We start from the raw sequence: 10,097 nt of genomic DNA on the forward strand, positions 1-10,097 counted from the left end.
CTGCTCCCTGGTGCCACCCCTCTTTGTCACCTCCTGCTCCCCCTGTCCCGCAGCCCCTCGGGATAAAGGAATAAATTCAGTGCCCAGAGCGTGCTACGTGTCCCAGAAGGGCGGCAACTCAGCCCGGGGGGTGGCAGGATGGGTGCCCCGTGCCCTGCTGCCTCCCCGTGCAACGTCCCCGGGGAGCAAATTGCTGTGCCGGGGGCAGCCCTGCTTGTCACCAGCTCCGAGGGGGACCCTGGATCCTGCCGGCGAGCCCCTGCAGGGCTGCTCCCCGCGTTGTGCTTGTGCCTTTGGCCTCCCTGCTCCTCTTGGACGGCGGCTGGAGATTCAGATATTCATTTGTTCCCTCTCCTTTGCCCAGAACGAGCTCCGGCCACGTGTGCTGGGCTGGCGGGGCCGGCTGCGCACCCGGGCACGCGGCCGCGGGAGTGCATCAGGTTTCAGGACCCGGTCGTCCTAAATCCTGCAGGAGCCCCGCTGTGATGGGAGCCTCGGCTGTTATCTGGATCCTGGTATCTTTTTTCTGTGCCATGTGGGACCGCGGTACTCCGGCCGGGTGCTGTGTGAGCAAAGCAGAAAGTGATCCCATGCCCGAGCGGTGCTCAGCCTGAAGGAGACCAACAAAGTAAAAAAAACACCCTGAAATGTAAAAGATCAGCCCGACGGGTTCTCCCGTAAAAAAAAATGGGCTTAAGTGATGATTTCCCTTTAAAAAGAGCATGAAACTTCACAATAATTTGTCTTTAATGTCTCCCAGGCTGGGAACTTGTAGGTGGAGTTTTAGCCCAAAATGAATTGAATCAGCCAAGTTGTATCAGCCAAGTTACAAACCCATCAAAACCCGAGGCCAGATCCTGATCTCATCGCCGCGGGTACAAATCCAGCGTGGCTGCGCTGGAGTCGAGGGGGAAGATTTTGTCACCGTGCCGGGGCGCAGAGAGCAGGATTGGACCCCAGGGTTTCTCATGGAAACACTGACTGAGCCTTGAGCACAAGGCAGAGCCGGGCGTCTGTGAAATCTCTCTCCATTCAGGGCTAAATATAGGGAGAGAGAGAGAGAGAGAGAGGGAGCGATTCAACTTTCTGTGCTCACGGATAAATAAACCCCAAGCCAGGAGATGCCAGGAGCTGCCGGGGGTCCGGCCGCCCCCGCGGCCCCATCCTGCGGGAGGCAGAGCCGGCGGCGATGCTGCCAGGAGGTGCCTGCTGCGGTGCTGGGCTGGGGCAGAAGGGGCTTTCGCTGCCTCTGCTTCCCTTTTTTTCCTCTCTCGGCCCAGCCCTGAGCGTTGCTGGGCTCCGGTGCCCACATTTTGCAAGGTTCGTGCCCAAAGCTCGTGCCCAGCCCGCTCGGTGCCGCCGGGAAGGGTCCCATCCTGCACCCAGCTTTGCCCCTTGCCGGGTTTGTCTCACCTGGGACTGAGCTTTCTTCTTGCTCCCTGGCAGCTCCCCAGAGCCTCGCAGCCCCAGAAAAATCCCCGAGCTGCCCTGCCACGTTATTGCTAATAAACCTCTCCTAGACCGCTCCTGCTATCTTTTACTCTACCAGCCCCGTTAATTCCTAATTAAGCAGCTACTTCATCGGGAGGGGGGGCTGAAAATAAAAAGCGAAAGTGGGACAGGAGGGATTTGGGCCCAGTTTTGCTTTATGAGCGTAATTAGGAGACAAAATTGCTCATTCACCCAAGGAATTCATCACCAAACTGCTCCGGAGCTGCCAGACACGTGGGGTTTTCCCTGGGCACCCGGTGACTGCTGTGCCTTTCCTCTCCCCATATCCTTGTACGTTCCCATTTGGAGCCAGAGCCACAGCAGGCTCGAAATCTATCAAAACCCCAATATTTGTGCCAGCCGAGGAAGGGCTGCGCCTTCCTGGCCACCCATGGGCAGGGGGAGGCTGGTACCATGGTTAGGGGCACGCCAAAACCCCCCAGGAGCCCTGGGTACTCCCACTCCTTCCCTCTCCTTGCAGCACCCCGTGGTTAGGGCAACCCAAACGCCACCCCTAGAGATCTTGGGGACACCCCAGTCCCTTCCTCAAGGGATTTGGAAGGAGACGGCGAGATCCTCAGCTCCACCTCAAAATGAACATTTCCCCCCCCCCCCCTTCCCCGGTTCCGACCTCCTTCCGTTCATCACATCGAGGAGGAACCTCGTACTCGGTGTTTGCAGCACGCTAACACCTCGGGGACCTCAGTGGGACTGAGGAAAGTCCCTGCTGCCGGGAGTGACAAGGCGGTGGGTAGTGCTGAAAGGGAGGAGGGAGAAGTGACAACGCCAAGGGGGGGGGGCCGCTCGCGCCGCCGTCACCCGCAAGCTGTCGGTGGGGAGGCGGAGGGGCCCCGGGATCCCGAGTCCTACTTCGGTGCCTTCCTTCCAGAAACACCAGGAACGGCCAGGATGGCACGGGGGGCACCAGGTGCTGTGCCCCACGGTGCCCAGAGGAGCAGGATGTCACCGTGTCACCGCAGGGCTCTGTCTCTTGGGGTCCCCCCTCCCGCAGTGCCTTCGCGCCCTCTCACAGCGCCCTGGTGATGCCGCAGGGCCAGGAGCAGGAGCGAAGGCGCAGGGATGCATCTCCTCCTCCCTGCTTCACAGCACGAAGCCAGCTCCAACATGCAGTGTGCAGAAACGCCAGGCCTCCCTAACCCGTGTCACCCCCCTGGGGCAGTCCAACCCGGAGGCATCCTTGGTATTTTGCTGGTGTCCCTGGTATTTTGCTGGTGTTCCTGGTATTTTGCTGGTGTCGCAGCCTCCGGGCAAGAGGAAGATGCTGGTGGCCAAGGGGGGCTGGAGCAGGACAAAGCCAGGGTGAGCTCAGCCCCTGCAAAACCCCAGCCGTGAGCAGGGAGAGGTGGCGAAGGCGGGCAGAAAAAAGTACGAGATGAAAAGGTGACCTCTCCGAGAAACAGGGGGAAGGAAACCATCAACACTGCCAGCCGCGGGAAAACAACAAGCAGCGCCTGTTTGATTTGAATAATAACCATCAATAATACATCGCTAAGAAGCTGCAGATGACTGCAATTAAAAAGAAAAAAAAAAAAAAAAAGCATTGCATTCCCTGAGCAAAATCTAAATTATTCCTCACAGCTTGTCCGCGCGCTGCGTTATATTAAAATGAAGCAGCTCCTGGTGCGGCGTGGCTCAGCGGAGCCCGGGAGCCCGGGTGGAAGGCATAAAAGAAGAAAAAAAAAAAGGCAAGGAGAAAGAAGAAGAGCCCTAATGTAGAAGGTTATAAATATTTTACAGCCGAGGAGGAGTGGGGAGCCACCGATATAGATGCGATTGCGGGCGTCCGTGGTGGGAGGGAGGAATTAATCACAGAAACAGAGGAGAAAGTTTGCTCCAGGAGCCCATGCACACACCCACGGCCAGAGCAGCTTGGGGGGGGGGGGCTCCTGGGTGCTGGGTGCTGGGGTCTCAGGGTGCTGGGCAGCGTGGGGGCTGCTCCAGAGGGTGCAAAGACGACTTGGTGCCGATGCCTGCCCCTGCCAGGCACGGTGGGCAGGGTGCTGGGGCCAGGACGGGCACCGCGCTCCGTCTGCCTCTCGATTCCTCTGCAAACACGGAGTGAAAACGTTCCCCATAAAATAAAATAAAAAGATGAAACCCTGCAGGTGGGGCTGGGAACGACCCCGTGCAGGTGCTGTGCTTTTTCGGGTGCTGTTTGGGGGCTCTGCTCCCTGTGCCCGCAGGTGACAACCCCGCTATGCGCACCCTGCACCCTGCGGAGCCGCGGCGCTGAGCAAACAGCAGCCGGCCACCCCTCCTGGAGCTATCCAAACACGGGCTCTGCTGTCCAAACACAGCTCCCAGAGCCAGGTGCCGGGCTTCTTGCACCGCTCCCCATCCCCGTCCCTGCTGGCGGAGGGAAGGGAGCGGGGCAGACACCAAAGGCTTCCCGGGGGAGGCTGGGGCTCCAAACCAGGCAGCCGTGCAGCTGGAGCCCTTCCCCACCTTACACAAACGGCTCCTTTCCCCGGAGCCCTGCGATAGCAGCGTGGGACGCTGCTGCTTATCAGACACCCTGGTGTGCAGCAGGAGCAGGGGAGGCCTCCCTCCCAAGGCCAAGATGTTTTCTTTTTTCTTTCTTTCTTTTTTCTTTTTTTCCTTCTGTCTAGCTCTCAGCTAGGGCTTCCCAGGCACCCCAAGCACTTTGCAGCGCTGGGGACACCTCCGTCCCCCCTGCCCACAGCCCGCAGGCAGCAGAGGACGCCCGTTCCCAGCTCCAAGCTTTGTCTCCTCCTTCTCTTTCTGTCCCAGCTTGGTCCCGGGTGCAAGCAGAGCACTGCTCGTTTGCACGAGGTAGCCCCAAGCCCTGGGCCACCGGCCCTGGCCATTCTCCTCCCCTGTCCCCAGCAGCACTGATTGGAAAAGCTCGGTGGCACCTGCTGGGAGCCTCTGCAGGTATTAAAACCTCTGCGCCTAAAAGCGCCTCTTTAAAAATTAAAGCCTCAGTGAGAAAGAAATGAGTCGTGACGGGGAGAGATGAAGCTCTCGGCGTCTGCACATCGCTGAAGGAAGGAGCGCCGGTGCCGGCGCTGAATGGAGTCACCGTCCCTGATGCCCTGGCCAAAAGGATGGAGATGAAGTGATTTGAAGCAACTGCTTCGTCCTGATGCTGAGCCCCATCCGAGCAGGGCAGTCGCAGCCCAGACTTCTGCCCAGACTTCGGCCCCGTGGAGACCCCGAGGGTCCCCAGGAGGACCCCGAGGGCTGTGCTCCCCCAGCAGACCCCACCTGGCCACCAAAGCTTTCTGCAAAGCACAAAACCCTACAGGCAGAGTGCACAGGGGTTACCTCAAACCCCAAAAACTGACAAACCCAGTACTGCAATGCCTAATGCCAACGGGCTGCTGGAATAGCTTGTGCTGCAAATATGGCACAGCCGGATCCCTTCTGCGAGACGTGCATGTGTCGCACATCGCCGGTGACGCCAGCAACTTATTTCCCCGCTGACTGCTGAGACGGCTGCTCAGCTCCCTCTCAGCCGTGACGTGGGAACCTGCCCTTAATTTCCAGTGGCACCAATATGCTTGCTTCCCCCCCCCCCTCCCTGCCAGCCCCAGTTTGCTCGGTGGGGGATGTGGCAGGCAGCGCTGCAGCCCCCCGAGGGGTGCTGGGGGTCCCTGAGCCCAAAGCTGGCACACGGCAGCCCCCCGGGGAACCAAACCCAGCAGCTGATGGTGAACCCAGGCCATGCATGACATGTCACATCAGTAAAACACACGGATGCTTGCCTCGAGAGAGGAGCTCCAAGCAAAAGAAAAAATAAATAAATCGCTATTTATTTTTTCCCTATTGCAAAAAAAAAATGAAATGCTTTGGGGAGAGACGCCAACAGGGCGCACAGGCAGGAGGGTGAGCGTGCACTCGTCCCTAACCCCGAACGTGCTCCTGCGTCGTGCCCAGGGGATGTTGCAGCGGGGAGGACAACTGCAGGCAGCTCTTCCTCGCTGGCTAAGGGCGCACGCACCCAAGCTGGGCACGGGGGACGCGCAGCAGCAGAGGCAGCGCTCCGCTGCTCGGGGCAGGGCCGGGTGCGCGCTGGCCCTGACTCAGTGCTGCAGCTGCCAGGGCTGTGCGCTCTGTGGTCTGGCAGCAGCGGGGCTTTGTGCACTTATTTGTAAATACATTAAGCCCTGGGTTTGCAGAGAAAAGCGAGAGCCAAGTGCCTGCACGGGAGCGTAACCTTTGGGAGCAGACTTTGCTCTGCTCTTTACCAGCTCGGCAGAATTGTTCTGCTCCGCCGAGCTGGAAATTGGCTGCAGATATCATCACCCAGGCATCAGGTTGGAAGAATAGACTCTCCTTTCAGTCATTAGCTGTGGGCAACAATGCGAGAGGACGGGGAGGAGGTAAATGACTGGGACTGGCGTGGCTCAGTTCTCCTCCGTGCAATCCCAAAGGGACTGGAACGAGGCAGAGAGAGGTCTGCAGCGGGGCCGGAGGGATGACAACAATCCTGCACAGTGCTGAGCAGCAGCTGGGACAGCTTGAGCCCTCTTATCCTTTGTCCTGCTCCTTCCCTGACTAATTTCCTTCCTTCCCTTCTCTCCTTTGTGCTGCCCTCCTGCACCCCATCCCTGCCCCGCGGCCAGCCCCAGGGCGAGAGGAGCGGCTTTTTCCTCCCCTGGCCGACCAGAGCGGTGATGGGGAGCGTGAAATCCTGGAACAAACCAAAAAAGAGACAGGGCTGAGATTACTTCCCCTGGCAGCTGACGAGGTCACAGTCCCGTTTTTGCAGAAGTCGGATGCTTTTGTCACTCCTCACAAGCAGCAGTGGGCGAGGGAGCCAGCTGCTAGCGGCGGAGCTCTGCCCCAAAGGGAAGCGGCAGCGCCGGGGCTGGAGCAGGGCATGGCACCGGCAGCGTGATGTGTCCCCGATGACTAACTCCCTCCTAACACACCCTCAGCTTCGGAGGCCGTGGCAGGAACCACTATCAGAAAGCAGAAGCTGGTTCCTTCCCTCTCGCTTCCCACTAAGATTTTCCAGTGACCCATCGTTCTGCAGCGCTAGCGGAAAGCTGCCCGGCCCCTGGCCCTTTCCTTGCCTTGGGTGGTTGCTTGGGTTTTGTTTCAGCTGCGTCTCAGCATCGTTTGTCCCCAGCTGAACACCCCGACAGGACAAGAACCGCCTCTGGCATTGCTCTGTTGCCTGAGACCTGCTGGGTTTTGCTCCGAGCACGCAGCAGCACGGGTGACCTGCAAGGACAAGCACACATTTATCACACCCGGCGTGGGCACGGGTCACCAGGGTGCGTACAGCTCCTGGCGAAGGGGAGATGCTGCTGCACACAGTGCGATACCAACCACAGCCTCTGCCACACCTGGGGCTGCTCCAGCATTTCTGGGCTCAGCTCTGCAGGGACGGGCTCCAGAGAGGCTGCAAAGAGCCAGCAGGGAGCAGGGGAATGACCCAGCGAGCCCCTGATCCCCTGGGATTTATTTGGAGTGGCAGCACCAGTAAAAGCTCTCACCCGAGGGGATGGACAGCCTGCAGCACCCATCTGAGGGCCAAAGCACCCAAACAGCTGCCGGGGGGCCCAGGTACCCCCCAGTGCTCCTCCTCTCAGCTACACACAGCAGTGAGCTGAACACAGCATCGAGGGCACCATACCTCGGGCCGTGCCCTGCCCAGGGGGCAGACAGCACCGGTCCAAGAACAGGCAGAAAATCCAGATGCTCAAGCACATTTTGGGATTCCCAGCTATCCTGCATCCCCTTGTCCTTGCTCTCTGGCAGGAAAATGAGTCCAAGCCAGGCTGGGTCCAGGCGGCTCCAACGCTGCTGCCATGAGCCACGGCAGCACCTGCAGCTCCTCCTCGGCCTTAATCAACTCCTCAATTATCAATTTAAAAGCCCCGCAGACCGTAATCCTCTGCATGTACTCCACTAGAGGCAGCCAACAGCCAAAGGGCTCTCCTCGTGCTCGTTCCCTAAATCTGCTCCTAATTAGGAGTGGCCTTACCCCTGCGATTAATTGCCGGAGTCATTCATTAGTGACTGGATATCGCAGCTGATGTGCTTGGAGCAGGAGGCAGCAGAGGGGCTCATCAACGCCTAATGAGCGGGGTGAGTGGCAAAACAGTGGCTAAAGGCTCTGTACCTGGCCAGGGGACAGCAGAGGCTGGCAGTTTCCAGCAGAAAGCTCCTGGCTTTGGGACAAGTCGGGGGGTTGGGTTCTCGCACGGAGCTGGGAGATGCTGCAGAGGCGATGCTCGCGGTGCTGCCAGCCCCGGGGCTGTCGCTGCAGACCAAGGAGCTCTGGAACCGGTCCCGTACCCGGCACAGGGTGACCATCCCCGCTTATCCCCAGTACTGGGGTGCAGAAAACCCCCTTTATCCCCAGATTTCCACCCAACACAGCGTTTTCCCCATGCCCTTGGCACACCACAGACCTTGGAGATCACGCAGCTCAGCTTGTGTCCAGCATGGGACACCCCCTCCGTGCCTCGTGGCAGGGGACAGCAGGGTGACAAAGGCACACGAGGAGGGGACAAGCCCTTCCCTAACCCACCCCAACCAGGTTACGCTCTGCCGTGCCTCAGTTTCCCCAGCCCCTCCACCCACACCGCAGGGTGCGCACGGAGCCCGCTGCCTGGAGGCCCCGCCAGGCGCTATTCTTAGCTTGGAGGGAAGTGAAAACATTTCTGTGCCTCGGCATTTCGTTTTCCCTCCTAACACCAGCTTCATGGAAGCCCGTTAACCCCCCCGGTGTAACGCCCCAGCCGGGGAACCACCAGCCTGCAGGTGGAAAAGCCACGGGGCCAAACACCCCCCTGCGCCCTCACCATTTGCCCTAAATATTGGTGGCCCCACTCACCCAGGGCTGGTGGCAGCTCAGGGCAAGAATGTGTTTAAATCTTTTCCCCCAGCAGCTTTGTCTTTTTTTTTTCCAGCAGTTTTACCACGCTGGGGTTTGTTTTGGTGATGGGCGAGCTCCGCTGGGGACGGCCTTTTGCTGCCGGAGCAGCTCCACGGTTTCAGTCGGAGATGCTTGGGGGGAAAAAAAAATAAAAAATGCATTTAGTGACAGAGGAGTTAAGCTGCATTCTGGGCTAATGGCTGGTGAAATTGCATTAGAAAAAAAAAAAAAAATGGAACAAAACAAACCCTTGAAGGTTGAAGACTGTAAACAGCAGGGGAAAGTAGGACGCGAGGCTGGAGGAGAAGCTGTTTGCTGCAGGTTGCGGGCGAGCCACGGGTGACTCACGCAGGTGACGGCCGATTGCTCCCAGGGCTCCCGGCTCTGCTTTGGATCAAGGCTGAGCTGGGCTCTGGGACCACGCTGGGTGGCTCCTGGCCCTGCTCTTTGGAGGGACGGATTTCATCTACGGCTTCGAGCAGCTTCGAGCCTCGTAAAGCCGCCTTTATCTCCCCCCAGCAGCTCTCCAATGTCCAAATGCTTCCTGGGCAGGAGGGGCTGAGGTGATGGCTTGGGGGCAAAGGGGCTCAGTGGTCCTTCACTGCATCCCTCCAGCTGTCCCTTGGCCCGGAGGAGGGCTGCTTTCTGCTCCTGCCTCACAGCTGGCGAGGCAGCGGGGTCCGGACACCCCTCCAGCCCCCGGCTGCGCCCCTGGAGATGGGGAGCTGCAGGGAGGGAGGTGGGTCAGCAAATGCTGCGAGCAACGCCATGAATAAATCATTCGGGCAGCTGGGCATCAGGCAGGCAGATGTGGGCAGGGCGAGGGGTGTGGAGGGACAGAGATGAGCACAGACAGACAGACAGACACCAGGAGGGTGGCACTGCAGGATGCGGCTCTCCGAGGTGCCCACACACGGGAGGCTGCCGCAGATGGAGGGGAGGAGGACGGCAACACGAAGGGGGCACGGGTACCTGTGCTGCCTCCGGAGGAGAAAAACCACCTGATGAATAGCACTGAGGATTAATTACAAGGAACAGACGCTCTTGTGCCAGGCTCCCTGCGGCCGGGGGAGCGCGGGCTGCTGCAGCCCTGCCCTGGCCTCGTGCCCCCGCCAGCCCCGAGGCCACGGTGACATTAACCCGCTCCTCTGCCAGCGTCAGCCGGCCATGTCAGCCGCCTCCTAATCAGCCCCAGCATTTCCGAGCATCCCAGGGGCTGCTGGAGCAGATCCTTGCAGCCGGAGGCAAGCAGGAGCGCAGCCAGTGCTCAAACGAAGGCAGCACCCGGGGTTCGCAGCAGCTCTGTGTCTGGGTGCTGCCCCCAAATCTGCCCTGTCTCCCCCACCCCGTGCAGAGGATGGCTTCTAGCAACTGCTGCCTTCCCGGCACGTCTGAGCTCCGCTGCTCCCCCCGGGGAGCTGGGACGCTGCCACGAGCCGCGGCGGGCTGTTGGAGGAGCCAAGCTGGTGCACGGCCCAAAGCCTCCGCTCGCAGAGCCTTGGGATTAGGGGGGATTTCTCTTGCCTTCTCCTCGCCTCCTTTCACAGCCTGCGTTTCCCCCGGGGGCAGCAGGTCCCCGGCTGGGGCAGGCACCTGCCCTGCCAGACCCCGAGGGCAGCGCTCCCGTCCCTCGATGCCCGCGGCACAGCGGCCACCCCCCGGCTCATTTTCCATGGCACGGGGCCACCCCGGGCCAGCCCCGCGTGCCTCTCGGGGGAACTTGGCAGCA

The 10,097-nt window shown here is 60.0% G+C and overlaps 1 long non-coding RNA gene across 1 annotated transcript; it reads right to left on the minus strand.

Moving 5' to 3' along the window:
* Positions 1-5,371: 5,371 nt before the first annotated feature.
* Positions 5,372-9,683, minus strand: LOC137844107 (uncharacterized). The gene is made up of 2 exons (XR_011089827.1): positions 7,121-9,683; positions 5,372-6,705 (listed from the first exon to the last, which is right to left on the minus strand). It is a non-coding gene; the product is annotated as an uncharacterized lncRNA (long non-coding RNA).
* Between the last annotated feature and the right edge of the window lie 414 nt (positions 9,684-10,097).

This window comes from Anas acuta, chromosome 24, assembly GCF_963932015.1.
Source record: "Anas acuta chromosome 24, bAnaAcu1.1, whole genome shotgun sequence".
NCBI lineage: Eukaryota > Metazoa > Chordata > Aves > Anseriformes > Anatidae > Anas > Anas acuta.